Genomic DNA, 18,254 nt, shown 5'->3' with positions numbered 1-18,254 from the left:
CTGTTGTTAGTGTCTCGTGTGCTCTCCATGTTGACGTTTGTGACATATAACTCTTTGATAAACATTATTGCTATGTAAAGTTAATTTTTGATTCAGATGTCTTAACTCCACCTGTCTTATATGTGTATAGCTTTTTTCCATTTGTGACATATATCTCCATGATGAACAGTATTATTCTGTATGGTTAATTTTATTTTCACACATCTTGGTTCCATGTTTCTTTTACACACGTCTTGTGTACATATGTGACGTTATCACCACGTTCAATGTGATTTGTGTTCCTAATGTACTGTGTACTTAATTTGATATTTCTTCACTCGTACATGTCTCGTATCTGTTTATCTTGGGCAAGTATTTTTGTAAATACTCGACTGGGCTTGACAATCGAGGGCAAAACTGAAAATGTAATACCGCCACAAAACGCCGTATTAGCCAGTGGAGTGTATGTGTTACTTTTAGGGAGTGAAGATAATTGTTTTCCTTTTCGAAGTGTGTGTGCGACGGACCAAGTGAACACAGATGGGCCACTTTGCCATCACTCTTAAACTTTCGAACCAAAAGCTTAAAAATCATGACAAAGAGCTCTGTGATACTTCCACTGGTGACCAGTTTCGCTAACCTCCAGCGCCTGCAGCCCAGGGCGAGAGGAAAGTCGGTGCCAATTCAGCGGCCAGGAGGGACAGGGATGTGGGGGCTTCCTGCAGCCACGTACGAGTAGGCTGGCTGATGCCCTCACCTCGCTTTAAGAACGGATACCTTGCGAGCAGTCTGCCAGGATTGGGAAGCTGTGCAGGTAGCTGTAGATTGCTGCTGGGGCTAAAGAAAAGTATCGACACAGAAGCACTAGGAATGCACACGTAGAAACATGTGAATCCTTCAGTTTGCAACACCCGTTTTCACCTGCCTTAGAAAACGAAAAAGTGTCGATAATTCAAGCAAACCCACAGGCAGTGGGACACAGCACAGACAAAATGTTTTATGGGACCGCTGAAGACTACTACGGCGATAAGATCCAGCAGTGGCTTCGAACACGTGAGGAAACACTGGGACGACATGACGTTGCCGAACTCTTTTATCGAGCATGTCTGAAAGTTCAGACTGGTGAAATCGGTGCCAATGGGCTTAGTGTTATGGGCATTTCCACAACAGGAATGTGCTCAGCGATCATGACTTCACTGCTGCGAACGACAGAAGTCGTCAGAATGAACCTACCCAATAACCTCTTGAACATGGAAGTCAGGAGAAGCTGGATGATCATGAAGCTATTGCAAGCTAGTAGAATTTAGAATCCATTAATTCTCTATTAAAACAAGGCATTGGTTTGCTATTCTACAATGCTCAAAACAAACTACACTTCCTACAGATACAAAGACAATTATCAGCTGGCCAGTACCGTCTACCGGCCCATTTTGTGTTGAGTCTCTACGACATATCACCTACATCGCAACAGAAGTCTGTAAGCGTACTGTCATATCGCTGGCTTGGTTGCGGAGTATCTTTGCGGGCAGCCGCGTCTGTAGATAGTCGAGCGCGTGTCACGGAACTGTTATGTTGTGGGTAGCTCTGCATGTGAGAGGCATTGTTAGTATGGAAGTTGAAGTGTTGCTTCAAGTGCTATTACAGTAAAGTGCTAAAATATGCAAATGATTCAAAGGAAGGTGGGTCAAGAAGTAATTTAAAAATAAGCAGTGCCGCTGATAACGTATGTGTGTTTCCTCTCGTTGCGTGTCGTACCGTACTGTATCAATCATCAGCGCCGTGTTCGGTCTCCCAGATTGAACTAATGTGAATCAGTACAAATTAGTTACCACAGAAGTGTGCAAACAAGTGCCAGTGTCTTGTAGCGAGCGTGAGAACATGCGTTCGGTCATCGCGTTTCCGCATCATCAACAATCAGCAGCACCGCGACGGTTACGCGCACGCTCGTTCAATTGAGTGTAAATTTTACTTTGTGAACAGTGTTAAAATTTGTTACTAATGTCAAGGAGGACTGGTACCAAAAGAAATCTGTGTATGCGTGGCGAGCCTAAGAACTTTCGTTCGATTTTTCGGCTTTCGCATCACCAACAATCATCCGCGCCGTGTTCGGTTATGCGTACGCTCATCCAAGTGATATGGTGGACAGACAGTCACCTAGTAGTTGACATCAAAATTTATGACTTACAACGTAAGCAGTGCAACCCGTGATTTCTTATCGTCTCAGAATATAGATAGATGTTCATACCAGATGTAGGACAGTGTTGTGCTTTTAACGTTGAGTGGCTCCCCTAAACCCGCTTGCATATTTCGATAGATAATTTCAGGCAAGCCAGCAGCAGTGTGGAGCAGAACAACACGACCGCCGCGGAATTATCAGGTACGTGGTGTGGACAGGGCGAAAGGTGCGAAGTGATGCAGACATAATACAGTTGCAAGATTCCACTGATGAATAAGTGATCAGAGCGCATCCTGAACTATCATACCATAACTCCCACCTTTCCTCTAAGTTCTAGTATGGCTGTTTGTTAACGCCGGATTGCACGCTCTGATCTATACACAGACTCTTGATGCTATTTGGTCATATTGTTTTATTTACTAAGAAATAATGGCATCAAAAACAATGAACCTTTTTCTTCATGAGGTTATTCATTTAGTCATCGAAGTGGTACACTTCATTAAAATGCCCACTTGAGTTGATACGTTTTTAATAAATATGCGTGGATATTGAGACAGGGCACATTTTCCAGACTTATTACAGTACCTTTCACTAGTTTTCACCTGATAGTATCTGGAAAAGGATGTATGAAGTCATTACTTAACATTACTCATATCTTTTTCCAGATAAATATTTGGTTCTGGCAACTTCTTGGACAATGATTTTGTTTTGAAGCTTGCGTTTCTTCGTGACATCTTTGAAAAACTCAGCTCACTGAATGTATCCCTTTTAACGAAATTGCTATTGTTTTCGTTAAAGAATAATTATTAATTATTATTGCTTTTAGTTACTTAATTTGCCTTTCTTTAACTTTCTTCTGTAAGTACGAACTTTGTTGTAGAACCTCTCTCTTATTTACGTGTGGTAATAAAAAAAATCACTTTCAAAAGAATTACGTACATTTAAAAATTACGTGAACTCATATTGACTGATTAAGAATATTTAGCTGAGAATTAAATCCTTTACATCATTCGGCCTTGGCACACATTTTCTAAATGCAGTGGATTTTTTGTTAAATATTTACTGAATTCTATCCCAGCGTTAACTATGGAACACAAGATTATCTCTATTAGCAGAAAATGGTTAATTATTGCCAAGCCGACATTTAATTATCACTGATCAAACCTACTTCGCTATACATTTAAGTTATTTGAAAGAACCAAAATTGTTAAATTTCAATGTTAACTAACATTAACTATCCGCCTACGAATGCACAAACGTATAATTAGTTTAAAATTCATCAGTCTCAGGATCACTGTAAAAGAAGAACAATTTCTTAATTCACTGTTAATGTTTATCTATCTGTTCCCGATTTACGGGTTTGGTTGATTTTCCTTTAGCGGAACAATTTTTTAAATGTGCCGCCGCTGCAAATCGATCGGTCGCGGCACAGCCCAGCAACACCGCTAAAAATGTTGAAAATTCTTTAAAGAAATTTTATAGATGACATGGGCAAGCTAATTTACATTAATAATACACACTTTTGATAAATTCTGATATATTTAGATCAAACAATAATTCAACTCACATTAATTTGTAACTTCTGCTCTAATGGCGGCCAAATCTAGACAGAGACAAAAGAAGTCTACACATTCATAAATCGCTTCAACACAGCTTCCTCTCGCATTCAGCTCTACACAGAGAAGACCAAAGAATACGCTGTACATGGTTCTTTTATACTACTGCTGACTATTAACATTTCTTTGTAATTTGACAATATTATTCTCCTCTGGCTAAATTTCACATCTCTGTTATCGCAGATACTGACACATTTCGCAATCACATAATGAATATAGAAAAATTACTATCCTAAATACAGAGAGAATATTACTGCAAAAAATATTACGATAGTAACAAATGTCTTTTACACAAAATTCAATAATATTTTTTGTTCAATAATTACGGTATATACAACTTGCTCAGAGCGGCGTATATGGTACAAATAAACTCTTGTTCATTAATAGCGTGAGTTTGCCAGGGAACGTTACATTGCCCCCTGACAGCATTTGGCAAAGAGTTTCTATACTTTGACACAATGGTGCCAGTAACGTTCTTTCCAATTCTGTATTTTTTATGGAATGGCTCTTTTAATTAGTCCCAGGGTTATATATGTTCATGGGTTCCCCCATTTGGGCGAAGGCAGACAGGAAACCTGGGCAAAACTGTGCCGGAGCCCAGCCATCCCAGTTGGTTCATGATTAATATTGTCTCTTTAACAGTCATTCATTTGAATTAATTTAGCAGTTTGTCACCAACGGTTACATAATATCACAGTCACATACAGTTCAACGAAAGTTTTTTTTTTGTGTGTGATTAACTACTCGTTATTATTAATTTTGGGATATACTGCAAGGTCACTTGTCCTAGGATATATCGCTTAGGTTTTTTTTGTTTTTTTTTTTTTTTTAAATCACTTAGCACAGGATCACTTTTCATAATGTTTCCACTACCTACGTGTTACAAATTCATCTCTTGCACTTGTTAGTGTTCATTTTCTCTTATCAGTTTACGGACATACATAATAAATGTTCAATGTTTATCAAAATGGAGTCATTGACATGTCATGCAGTTTATGTAAATATTTTGGAAAAAGTCAATAATGCTGTAGTTGGTGAGCGGTGCGGAGTGATTGTTGAGCGGCGCTCGGCGCTGCGCGTCGGCTCCATGTAGGTCACCGCCCCCGGTGTTGACAGCTACGGCGCGGAGAGGCGTGTGGCTGTCTGGTCTGCTACGGGCTGCTGCGGCCGCTGCATGGCTGATGTAGCCGGATGCGCGTTGTATATCAGCTCACCCGTGTGATGTCTTCTTCCAGTGCTCCAGCAAACATGCAACAAGTTCACAAACAGTGTACTATCCTTATGGGCATTTTTCCTGCTGTAGAAAAAAAACGTACACAGTTATTTGCAGTTATTATTCAGTAGGCCTTCACTAGTCTGGTTTGCACAATGTTTGGTTGTCACAGTAACACGTTTTATGGGCACACAATATTTTTCACCATGTCATGACTTGTCATTAGTCACACGCAAGTTTTCACCTTATGACAAAATGTATCTCTGTAGTCAATGCGCTTTCCTAGCGTCCCTTGACACACAAAGAATTACAGTTTGACACTAACTTGGTCCACCGTCCGTTATCGGCTCACTATTCGTGTCGTGCTAGTTCCTTGTCCACTTGCACACACGGCGATGATACAGTTTTTTATTACTTATACACAACAACTTCGTGACGTATTGCTGCAGGTTTAACAGTCACTGTCTGTCTCTGCCACACAATACTGCACTTTTGTTTAAGTTCCTTTATTTTTATTTACAATGTCCGTTGTGCAATTTTTGTAACAGCACATTCGTAACTCTTTACCAAGGTGTGTGATATTTGCGTACATGGTAACAAATATTAAAATTTCGTATTAGTTTGCCCAAAAATCATCTATATTCGTGTTCGAGTAGATTTTATTTGTGCATTCCAGCCGGATTCAGGCATATTGTTCAATAACTCCTTTGAAATTATGTCTTACTTCACTTGCAAGGTCCTACGTAACTACAGTGTAGTCTCTGTAGGCTAAAATTGACTTGGACTGTATCAGGCTAGCTCCTATTTTACTGATTGAATCTGCACATGCTTCAATTGAAGCTTCTTTGTACGTAACTTTGCACTACTTAAATTTGCAATAAGTTTGCCTCCCATGGTGCCCTCGGGTCACTACTGGGTGCATTATTCTCTCTGAAAACATTGGTTAGATAATAAAGTTCTCAGGGCCTCATATTATTGATATTATTCTGGGTTCGAATCTGTCAATCTGACAGCTACACATATATACATATATACACATATAATAGAAAAGATTGTACAAGAAATATTTCAAGTTTGACACACATATAGAATATTATGCAGTACACAAACTAATCATTACTAAAATGTTCCTCCTGACTGATCTCTGTCACAATTTAACACTATAAATAATTGCACTTATCAGATTATCTGTGCAGACATTTAGAGCATGTTTAAGCTAACATTAATTAAAAGAAGACATAACACAAATATTCATAAACAAAAGAGAAACTCAATCATATTCTTATAACTAAATACTTCTACACTAGTACATTATGTCTAAAGATCACACATCATTAATGTTCATTCATTTACAAAAGAATGGTGTATCTATATAGGACTATTAGTCTATTACTGTAGAAATATTTTTACATCCTTACGCGGATACAGTCCCCGTACTCTCCCTGAGTGGGGATCTGCTAAGAGACAGCTACACTCATGTGGCACACTTACTACTCTAAAAGGTCCATTGTACACCAATTGCCACTTGCTATTCTGTTTCAAGGATGCCGAGGACTTAGGATGATTGCGTAAGAGTACCAAGTCCCCAACACTAAATTTTTGGTTATTCGTCACATGTCGATTATATTTTTCTTTCCTTTTCTGAGCGCACCTGGTAAGGTTGCACCCTGCTTTTCTTATCTTCTCTTCCTTAGGCTCAGGAATGACTGGGACCTTAGGCAAAGGTGCCAGCCACTCATTCAGAACTCTATTATTATTCATTATAATCTCGTTTGGTGGATACCCCGTAGAAGCATGCGGGGTTGCGTTGTGAATTTCCAAAAACTTAGGTATCAGATCTGGCCATCTTGTGTGCTTATATGCAATGTATAACCTGAAAAATTTATTTAACTCTCCAAATGTTCTCTCTACTAAACTTGCTTGTGGGTGAAAACGGGATATTAGTATGTGCTTTATATCTTGTTCATGTAAATAGTTTCTCCAGGTATGGCCTGTAAAATAGGAAGCATTATCCGATATTATCGCTTCAGGCTTACCCGACTTGTGTAAAATATTCTTTCCCTAACCATTTAACTATTCCACGAGCAGTGGCTGATTTAAGGCAGTATATTTTTAAGTATTTAGAGAAAAGGTCATACACCGCTAAAATGTACTTTAATCCACCCCTGGCTCGTGGGTAGGGTCCTGCTATGTCTATAGATACTAACTGAAGTGGACGATGAGGCACTATAGGATGCAGTTCAAACCTTGTGGACTTATTTTGAAACTTAGCTTTTTGGCACAGAGGACAAGTCCTGATAATGGTGCGAGTCTGCTGGCTTACTCCCTTAAAGTAACAGAATCTGGATAAAATCCTTATTGTTTTGCCTATCCCAGAGTGACCCCATGCTAAATGCGTGTGCCACACTACAGCTGGGATAGCCTGTTGCAGTATACACACGACTTCATGGTCATTTGACACACCTGTTTTATAATACAGAATATTATCTACTATTTTGAAATTCTGAACACTTTTAAGACTGGTTCCTTCTTTAATTTTGCTAATGATATCTCGCCAAATCGGATCAGTTACCTGCAATATAGACATATTCTTACACATATGTAAAAAGTCCCTCCTATGTACCTTATCTTGTACTAAGAGTATTCGATATTCCCCCGATTGTTCCAAAATCTTTGACACTGAGGATTGCCCTAGTGGGAGCCTCGACAAGGCGTCAGCTACAACATTATCTTGTCCTTTTAGGTACATAATCTTAATTTTATATTCCTGCAATGCTAACCTCCATCTTAGCAAGCGGGTATGGTATAATTTGCAAGACATTAAATAGCTCAGAGCCTGGTGGTCACTGAATACTTTGACTTCTTTACCATATATGTAATAATTGAATTTCTTTACCGCCCAAACCACTGCAAGAGCCTCTAATTCGGTAGCGGAATATGCTCTCTCACAGCTGTTTAGTGTGCGGCTGGCAAATCCGATTACATTGATTGTTGTGGGGTCGTTGCTCCTGTCCCACTGAAATAAACAAGCGCCCAGACCGTATGAACACGAATCTGTCGCTATGCAAAAATCTTTTGTCATGTCTGGGTGTCGCAGTATGTTTGCATTCACCAAGGCGTCTTTGATAGCGTCAAATGCGCGTTGACATTCTTCTATCCACACCCAATGCGCATTTTTACGCAACAGGCTCAATAAAGATTCGTTATTCATTAATTGGTTTGGAACAAACCGTCTAAAAAAGGATGCAAGACCTATAAACGCTTTGAGTTGTCTCTTAGTTCTCGGACTAGGAAACCCACGAATTGCGTCAAGTTTTTTGCTGTCAGGTTTGATGCCTTGTGGTGTTATTATGTGACCTAGAAATTTAATCTGATTACGTCCAAATTTGGATTTCTCAAGATTCGCTGTTACTCCCGCTTGCTTAAACCTTTCTAAGGCTCTACTCAGTAGTTCTACGTGCTCCTCCCAGGTGGCAGTAGCAATCACCAGATCGTCTACATACACTGTTACCCTTTGCAGCAAATCCGGACCTAAAACCGCGTCGAGGGCTGTTATGAAAACTCCTGCACTTACATTTAAGCCGAAAGGTAGTACCCTAAATTGTAGCTCCTTCCCCCAAATATAAATGCAGTATATTTCCTCGACTCGGGTGTGAGCAGGATTTGCCAGAATGAACTTTTCATATCAATAGATGTCAAATATTGCACTCCATGGAATTTTTGAATTTGCTCATCTAAGTTTTCCGGATGAGTCCTGACAGGTACAATAATTTCGTTTATGTCTCTCGCATCTAATACTAACCGTACCTGTCCGTCTGCTTTTGCTACCGCCACCAAAGGACTACTATAAGGGGACAAAGACGGTTCTATTATTCCCCACTCGATCAGTTTTCTTATTTCTTTAGCTACTACTTCCTTCTTGGACCAAGGAATGGAGTATGAGGCTCGACAGTAGGTTTTGTGAGGCTTCACTTCGATATTGTACTGATATCCCTTAACAATTCCTGGTGGTTCTGAAAATACATCTGCATAGTTAGTTAATAACTGTACCAAATCCTGCTGTTGCATTGAGTTCAAATTTTCGGACTGTGATACTTTGTTCACTAGTGCGTCCACATTTGCTTTTAATTGATCACTTTGTACGTCTGGATAATAGAGATTTTGTCCTTGACAATGATTGTCTAAATGTAGTATGCACTGATTCCTACACTTTATGTTAATAGCATTACAATTAGGCACAGGTACCTCTTCAGATCTGAGCATGGACAATTCTATCCTCCTACCAGCGTTCATCAAACTTAATTTTCCCCGAGAAAGGTCGATTACTGCGTCCCTTTCTCTCAAAAAATCTACCCCCAAAATGCAGGATACCCTTAAACCCTTTACTACCAGGAATGAGCACGCTATGGCTTCTTCCCCTATATACATCTCTACCCGCACTTGGAGTTTAATTATTTGTCGCTGTGCACTTATGGCTCCAGTGACTTTACAATTGTTCACAGGAAAAGTCAGCATACGTCTTTCTTTCCCCAGTACTTTGAAGAAGTCCATACTCATGACACTGACAGTAGCACCTGTATCTACGACCGCTTGCACATCAATATTGTTAATTTTGATCTCTATTATCGCTTGTACTTTGTCTTTGTGCTCCTTTATGCACGTGGATGGTTCAGTTATCAATTCATGTCCCATCTGTACCCCGTCATTATACCTGAGGATACAGATTCCCAATGTTTTGTTCGGTGTCGGGCTGCTCTCACTCCAAACCTCAGCCGACGATGGAGAGCGTATCTCAGCTGAATCTAGTTTGTTGAATTATTACAGGTGGATGGGTGTGGCTGCTCTGTGTCACTGACCTCCACTATGTGTAAGTTGTGTTGCGTCGGCCGCCACGGTTGCGCAATTGGCGCATTTTGTGGTGGCGGTCGGTTATTGTCATATCCTTCACTGTTTGGCCGGTCCGTACTGGGCCTCTGGTTTTGTGGCCAAGTTCGGTTTGCATCATTATAGGTAGTAGTGTTCCACGGCCCCCTGGCATTTTTCCATCTACTATTGCTTGGTGGGCCTGTTTCATATCGGTCATCAGACCTCCTTTTCCGGTCATTATTCACCGGCGGACTATTGCCGTTCCGGTCTCTACCTCTATTCCCGTTTTGTACATAATCTTGTCTCCTATTGTTACCTCCGCCGTTTCCATTATTTGGTGGAGGCGTGTTATTTCGACCATTTCTGTAACCGTTTCCGTTACTTCTAGCCTGTTCAGAGGCTGCCTTAACGTCCTCCTGAATCAGGTCAATTGAGTCCAGAACAGACAAGAAATGTTCCATGTCATTTTCGGGCACGTGTATAAGTTTTTCCTTTACGTGTATCGGCAAGTGTGATTTCAAAAGTCTGATCAAATCCCGGGATGAAATCTGCTCGTCCCAATACCGGGTCTTATTAATGTACTTCTCAAAATATTTTCGCAAATTGCCTAATCGTGGAGAATACGGCTCTGGATTATATACCTCCTTCCGTAATCTCTCCTGAATACATGTTGACCAATATTTGGCCAAGAATGCCTTTTCAAATCGCTCATACGTATCGCAACTGTCAGCTGCTTCGGTTGCCCATAATGCAGCATCTCCTTGTATGTAAGACATAACGAACTGTATTTTCTGTGTATGACTCCAAGCGCTAGGCAAAATGTTTCTAAATCCCTTGATAAACACTACAGGGTGAACAGATTTCTTCTCCGTTGTAAAGATCTGAAACTGTCGGTTTCTAATCAGGCTTTCTTCAATCACTACTTTGGAATGACATTTATTTGTTTCGCTTACATTGGTTGCCTGTTCTGTCTCGCAGTCGCAATTTTTTACTGCTGTATTTATATGCCTATCATTGTTGGACCTGGCTGGCGTGACATACAGCTGTGAGTCGTCATGCCGCAAGCTGATTTCTATTTCGGCAAGACGACGGTTGACATTCCGCTGCCACAGCGGAATGTCAGTGTGTACCACCTTTTTCAGGTTCTGCACTTCCGCATTTGAGCCCACATCTTTGGCTTCAATCGCGGCGTGCACTTTCTCGTCTATTTCCTTTATAAATTCGCTTTCCATTTTGTGCACTTGTTCGGACACTTTGTGCTCAATTACTTGATATGTGTCAATCTCTAATTGTTCCACCCTGTTGGTCAGTACACTGATTTCCTCTACGATACTGGCGTTAGCCACTTGGATACTATCTACTCTTTCGCTTAGTTCTTGCACCGTTTTGGGTATGGTTTCATAGTTTTGTTTCAAACTAACTATCTCACTTTGCATAGCTTCCAAAGATTGCATTAACTGCAAGTCTCTCTCATGCAGGCGTCGGTCACGCTCTGCTTGTTTAGCATCACGTTCTCTTTCGCGTTCTGCTTGCATACGGGCAAATTCAGCTACCAATCTCTGGTCACGCTCTGCTTGTTCCGCATCACGTTCTCTATCACGCTCTGCTTGTCTACATGCAAATTCAGCTACCAATCTCTGGTCACGCTCTGCTTGTTCAGCATCACGTTCTCTTTCACGCTCCGCTTGCATACGTACAAATTCAGCTTGGAAATTGAGCATGCGCTCGAACATAACTCTTAATGATTGCACTTCTGACACCTCACCACTCTCTGGTCCGTGTCCAGTGCTTGCGGGTGGCACAGTATTTCCGCTATCAACTGAATCACTGGGTGGCAGTGGCAACATTTCTTGCCCTTCTGCCCCCAGATTCTCACATTGTACTTCCTGAACTACGTCACTAACATTACTTTGTGTCCCACTTTCTAACTCGGTATCACTACTTACTAACTGTTGTTCATTATCCATGTTGATATCCTTCTGACTACGCAATCTAACCATAGTAAACAAAAGAAATAAAATCTGAACTAAATATCCTAACACTCAGGTTTCACTGACATAATCACACAAGAAATGGTCATTTGTTAAAACACACTTATTATATACTACAGTGACTAACTACTCAAATGTCCTGTTGTTTTAAAACAAAGCACTAACAACAAGCACACCACTAATGATCCGAGAACACTGCACTGAGGCTACTTTACTACCCACAGGACAACTACACTGTAGCTTTACCTTTTGGTGATCTATCTTGGGTGCAGCTGCCCCCTGATATTGTGGTAGGTAATTAATTTTTTGAAATAATGAGCTCTCTTCTTCAGCTTGGCTCTGGGTATATAGTGTTCTCATGCAAAAAATCACATACAGGTATTACGACACAATATTGGTTATGCAATACATACAATACATGGAAAAATTATTAAATATTCTCCAACAAAGTTCGACTATAATAATTCCCTAGTTATCTCATGGGTATTTAGTGGCCACTGCACATTCGAGCCCCACGTTGGGCGCCAATTTAACGAAATTGCTATTGTTTTCGTTAAAGAATAATTATTAATTATTATTGCTTTTAGTTACTTAATTTGCCTTTCTTTAACTTTCTTTTGTAAGTACGAACTTTGTTGTAGAACCTCTCTCTTATTTACGTGTGGTAACAAAAAAAATTCACTTTCAAAAGAATTACGTACATTTAAAAATTACGTGAACTCATATTGACTGATTAAGAATATTTAGTTGAGAATTAAATCCTTTACATCATTCGGCCTTGGCACACATTTTCTAAATGCAGTGGATTTTTTGTTAAATATTTACTGAATTCTATCCCGGCGTTAACTATGGAACACAAGATTATCTCTATTAGCAGAAAATGGTTAATTATTGCCAAGCCGACATTTAATTATCACTGATCAAACCTACTTCGCTATACATTTAAATTATTTGAAAGAACCAAAATTGTTAAATTTCAATGTTAACTAACATTAACTATCCGCCTACGAATGCACAAACGTATAATTAGTTTAAAATTCATCAGTCTCAGGATCACTGTAAAAGAAGAACAATTTCTTAATTCACTGTTAATGTTTATCTATCTGTTCCCGATTTACGGGTTTGGTTGATTTTCCTTTAGCGGAACAATTTTTTAAATGTGCCGCCGCTGCAAATCGATCGGTCGCGGCACAGCCCAGCAACACCGCTAAAAATGCTGAAAATTCTTTAAAGAAATTTTATAGATGACATGGGCAAGCTAATTTACATTAATAATACACACTTTTGATAAATTCTGATATATTTAGGTCAAACAATAATTTAACTCACATTAATTTGTAACTTCTGCTCTAATGGCGGCTAAATCTAGACAGAGACAAAAGAAGTCTACACATTCATAAATCGCTTCAACACAGCTTCCTCTCGCATTCAGCTCTACACAGAGAAGACCAAAGAATACGCTGTACATGGTTCTTTTATACTACTGCTGACTATTAACATTTCTTTGTAATTTGACAATATTATTCTCCTCTGGCTAAATTTCACATCTCTGTTATCGCAGATACTGACACATTTCGCAATCACATAATGAATATAGAAAAATTACTATCCTAAATACAGAGAGAATATTACTACAAAAAATATTACGACTGTAACAAATGTCTTTTACACAAAATTCAATAATATTTTTTGTTCAATAATTACGGTATATACAACTTGCTCAGAGCGGCGTATATGGTACAAATAAACTCTTGTTCATTAATAGCGTGAGTTTGCCAGGGAACGTTACACCCTTCAACGTAATAGGGTCAATGATTTTCAGTTGAATGCAGGAATTAAATCTGTTTCTGGATCATTTAAATGAACTCTGAAACACTTTCCAGAATAAGTTCAACAACACCACTGGATCAAAGATCTCTTCAGTACATAATTGCCATCAACACTTACCACGGAAGAAGAGCAGTTTACTAATATTTCTTCAGATTTCACACTGATATGGAAGTTCATTTCCTCATCACTGCTTGAGATTTGGAACTTGATGCAACAGGAGTATGCACAAGTTTACTAAAAAGACTCTACAAGTTTTGGTATGTTTTTCAACATTCTACTTATGTGAGATGGTAATTTTAGCAATGGCAGCCGTGAACACGTAAAACAGTTTGCGGATGAAATGTGAAGAAAGAAAACTGAAGCGTAATCTTCCAGCCTTGTGCCGAGATTTGAAGACTGATGACGGAGAAACAGCTAATCCTTCCCACTGACTTTGTTGCAAGAACAAGATGTCATAAAATCGAAACTAGATTACACTGTGTTACAGTTAATAAACAAATATCTACTGTTATGAATTTTTTAGAATCTTAAGTTTTTTACCCAGCACTTCGAGTCAGATGACGTGTGCAAAAGGAGCCGCCGACGTTTATGTTTAGGTCAGGGAAACCGTGGAACCAAAAAATTTGTAATCCACCACCTTAAGGAATTCATTGCTTTCACATTTTACTCATTAATTGCCAAGTGCATGTTATCGATACCTTTGCAAGTCTGATTCGTACTATAGTACTCCTTATAGCATGAAAAGACGATTCATTTCTCTAACATCGATATAGGTACGACGGTGGTTCAATAAGTAACCCAGCACATTGATTTCTCCATCAATTTCGATTGGGAAAAAATGCAATATTCCCTGTTCAGCCCCTACAGTTTCATGAAGTTCCAATATGTGACGAAGCTATACGTATCCTTCAAAATGGACGGCTGTCATCGAGTGTCTTTAGGCGGTGAACCAGAGCACCACATATATTCACAGGTGCTTGCAGAATGTCTACGGAAACAAGGGCAGTGAGCAGAAGCACGGTACAGTCGATGGGCGAGGCGTCTCTCGTCATTACAACAAGGTCGTGCCGACCTCTCCGATCTCCGCGTGCCAGCCGGCCGCGCACATGTGTGACTCTTGCTGTGTTGGAACGTGCGGACACTCTCATTCCAGGTGACCGACGGATCGCAGTTAAACACTTCGATGTACAGCTGGACGCCTCTGTTGGCAGTGCTGACACGCACGTCCACAGTTGGTTTGCCCGCCGGGTTGCTCGCTGCCCAGACAGGTGAAGAGCAACGAAGGACGCAGGGCGGGGGTAATGAGGAGGTTACTGATGCAGTATGACATTGACCCCGACATCTACCAGCAGAGCGTTACCATGCAGGTGTGCAGGGGAGCCTCCCAGCACGATGGCGTAAAGTCGACGCATCGAACGGAGATAATATTGAAAAACGAGGTTTTGTAGCCAAGAGAGTGGAGTATAACATGGTGTACTGGAATCCTGGATAAAACTAACCGGCTGTCACGCAAAAATGTCTTTCAATACCTATTGAATGCCTCTCATAGATAAACATGATCCCTGGAGAGACAGTTTTCATTCCGTTTTCGCTTACACAATTCAGTGCTTTCGTATGTGTAGAGGTGTTAGAACTTATGGGAAAAATCATATTTTAGGACAGTAAGGCAGCCCCAAACTGCCGAAAGCCAGTAGAAACTACACCTTATGTCGCGTTGCATGAAGAAGGTAGTAAGAGGACAAGAAGAAATTAAAATCGGGCAACATGAGGTAAGAATCACAAAAGGAATAATAGGAAGAAGTAGCAAAAGGACGAGAGGAGATGAGAAAAGAACAAGAGGAGATAAGTGGGAGATAATGGAAGGCATCCACGGCATTCCGAATTAGAGAGGAAATTTGGTGCTCTTACACCAATAAAGGACAAGCAGGCAAAACAGAACATGCACTACGCTCATTTGCAAAAGGATAAAATTATGGCAATCGAGACGTGTCTAGGAAAGGTAGAGAAGTAATACAATTTAGTGAACAGATTTAAAAGGAATGTAAACATTGTCAAGCTGGGTGTCACTGAACGGTAGGGAGAGGTAAACAGGGTGGAAATGAACTAAGCTGAGATTGACCAGAAGTCTGCAAAACTGCTCAAGAAGTGGAGAGTAAGTTCACGGAGACAATGGACAAATTAAGAGTTAGTAACTGCAAAATTGTTGAGAAAAAAATTGCAGGCTGAGGAAAGTCATTGCTTCTACTTGACCAGTTTCGGTTGCTGAAATTGTGGAAGTGAAATCTCTTCTAGCATTCAGAGAGAATCAGGGAGAAATTAATGAATGGCACCAGGGAAACATTAATGCGATGGCGAGTGACCATGGGGACCTTGAGAGTAAAGCAATGAGAGTACTAGGCTGGCCGAATATGAAAGGAATTATTCTTTTGGTAAGTACTCATTTGGTAGTGCGGCTTGGGAACAACAAGGAAGCACAACCTGTGATCGTGGCTTAAGTCCCTCCTCGCAAGATCAGGATGAGTGTCGTCATGCTCCCATTAATAGCACAGCAGCATCTCTTGAAACTGAATTGTTCAGTTAGAAAGCTGTCTGTCAGTATATTAGTTTGAGTTTCCTGGGATATTGGGTATGCAGTCCACCCTGGAGCCTGGACTAAACAATTTGGATACTCACTACCTACCACATAGCCATAAAACCATCAATTAGAATTTGTGTAGATATTTGGAGGGCAAACCTGCGAATGCTAATCATACCATAAGTTTGAGGTGGTCTTCTTAGCAAATTATTGGTTCAGTACCCAACAGACGCAATTTTATGATGACTCGAAATGTCAAAGAATCCAGCTTTCAGAGCCCTGTAAAGTACTTAAAAACTGCACTCTGGAAGAACCAGTTTCTGGATATACCATTTAGCCCTGCAGAGGTCATGCGGTTATGCTATATGAAGTTACCAGCAAGGTGTAAGCAAGTGCTTGTGGGGTGTTATAAGGAAGAAAATCATGTGTTCAAGGGTCGTCTACAGGAACTTGAATTTTTCTAAGAAGACGAAGGTATGAGGAATAGACCACTGGAAACAGAGAGGGCAAGTCTTAGGCCGCAAGTGTATGGTAACAGCCACTGGGACAACAGATTACGTCCCAGGATAGAGGGGATCTTCAGACATACAATAGAAATTAAATTAAATGGCAGAATTTCTGAAGAAATAACGATTACAAATTTAATCACGGACAGACGCAGCCAGCAACTTGAGATCATTGACGTACGGTCGCCTGATCCCTGCATTTATACTAATAACGTCCGAACGTCGCCTCAGTGCCTAGCCTAGAGTAAAACACTGGTGTGGAAATTAGGTTTACATAGTGTAGTGGTGTTAGTTTCTTCTCTCTGTGGCGTCCTTCACTTCATTTGTAATACACAGTTGAGGTGGAGACCATCAGATCTGGTAAATCATGCAAAGTCATACCGTCCATTATATGGTCTCTGATGTGGTTAACTGAGTCTGATGCCACTAACTGATATGGTAATTTGTATTAGTTTGTCGCCGAGAGTTAAAAGTTTTTGATGTACTTATCAATTACACTCATCGTCATACGTTTTGGTTGTTAATTGTAGTTAGCTGTGTGTTCCTTTTTTTAAAGTTATTTACATTAAATGATTGTAATGTTCTCATCACGTAACTGCTCCTCTGTTATTGCAGTTAATTATTGCAGTTAACAACCACAATAATTTCCGTGGTGGAAAATCTTGATTATGCCTGGTTGTTGTTTAGAAAGACGAATTACTGTGCATTTATTTTTTGCATGTAATAGTTTTACATGTGAATGGCAAACCAGGCTAGAAATTGTGAACAAAATATTGTGATTATAGCTTGGTAACAAGAGGCTGGGGACAGAAAGGGCTTGTTAACGGATTTCACGAAATATGTGTTTGTCTTGAATACTGAGGTTACTGAATTAGTGATTGGGAATGTAGGCTCATCTACATTAATTATTCTAAGAAGTTTCTTTTTTTGTAACAGCCATCCAGATCATTTACTTTTAAAGCAGTGAAGAGGGAAGAGGAATGAGTTTAGTGTGCTATTGTAGGAGGATGGGTCCAGCTGTAACCAACCCCTTTACTAATCGGCCTATACTGCTTGCGATATAAAATATGACCGTGGATCGCGTGTATGTCTAATGGATTTTTACTAATTGGATAAGGCTATCTTTCCCGAAGAAGTGATACCGATAAGTAGAAGGAAAGTGTACAACCGACCCTTCTGATGGTAAAGTCTACTAAAATTAAAAGTAACCGAACAGGGCTATAATTTGGAAAAAGAAAGTTATTTTGTGCATTCAGTCACGAACAACACTGGACAGAAAAGGGGTACCACTGATCATGAGTCCAAAAGTTACACTAATGAACGAAAAGGAATTTAATTAACGGTCGCCAGCACACTAGGGCAATTTACATCCAAAATCCTGTACAAGATGATGGGAAAAAACATGTATTATTAAACACTGACGTGGCAACTGAAGGTTGTCACGTTTGTTGACACTAATTTTAAGCGAGTATTTAATGATAAAGAAAACTGAGAAGTCACTC

The sequence above is a fragment of the Schistocerca americana genome, chromosome 6, assembly GCF_021461395.2.
Source record: "Schistocerca americana isolate TAMUIC-IGC-003095 chromosome 6, iqSchAmer2.1, whole genome shotgun sequence".
NCBI classification, from domain to species: Eukaryota; Metazoa; Arthropoda; class Insecta; order Orthoptera; family Acrididae; genus Schistocerca; species Schistocerca americana.
Note: the sequence above shows the minus strand (reverse complement) of the source record.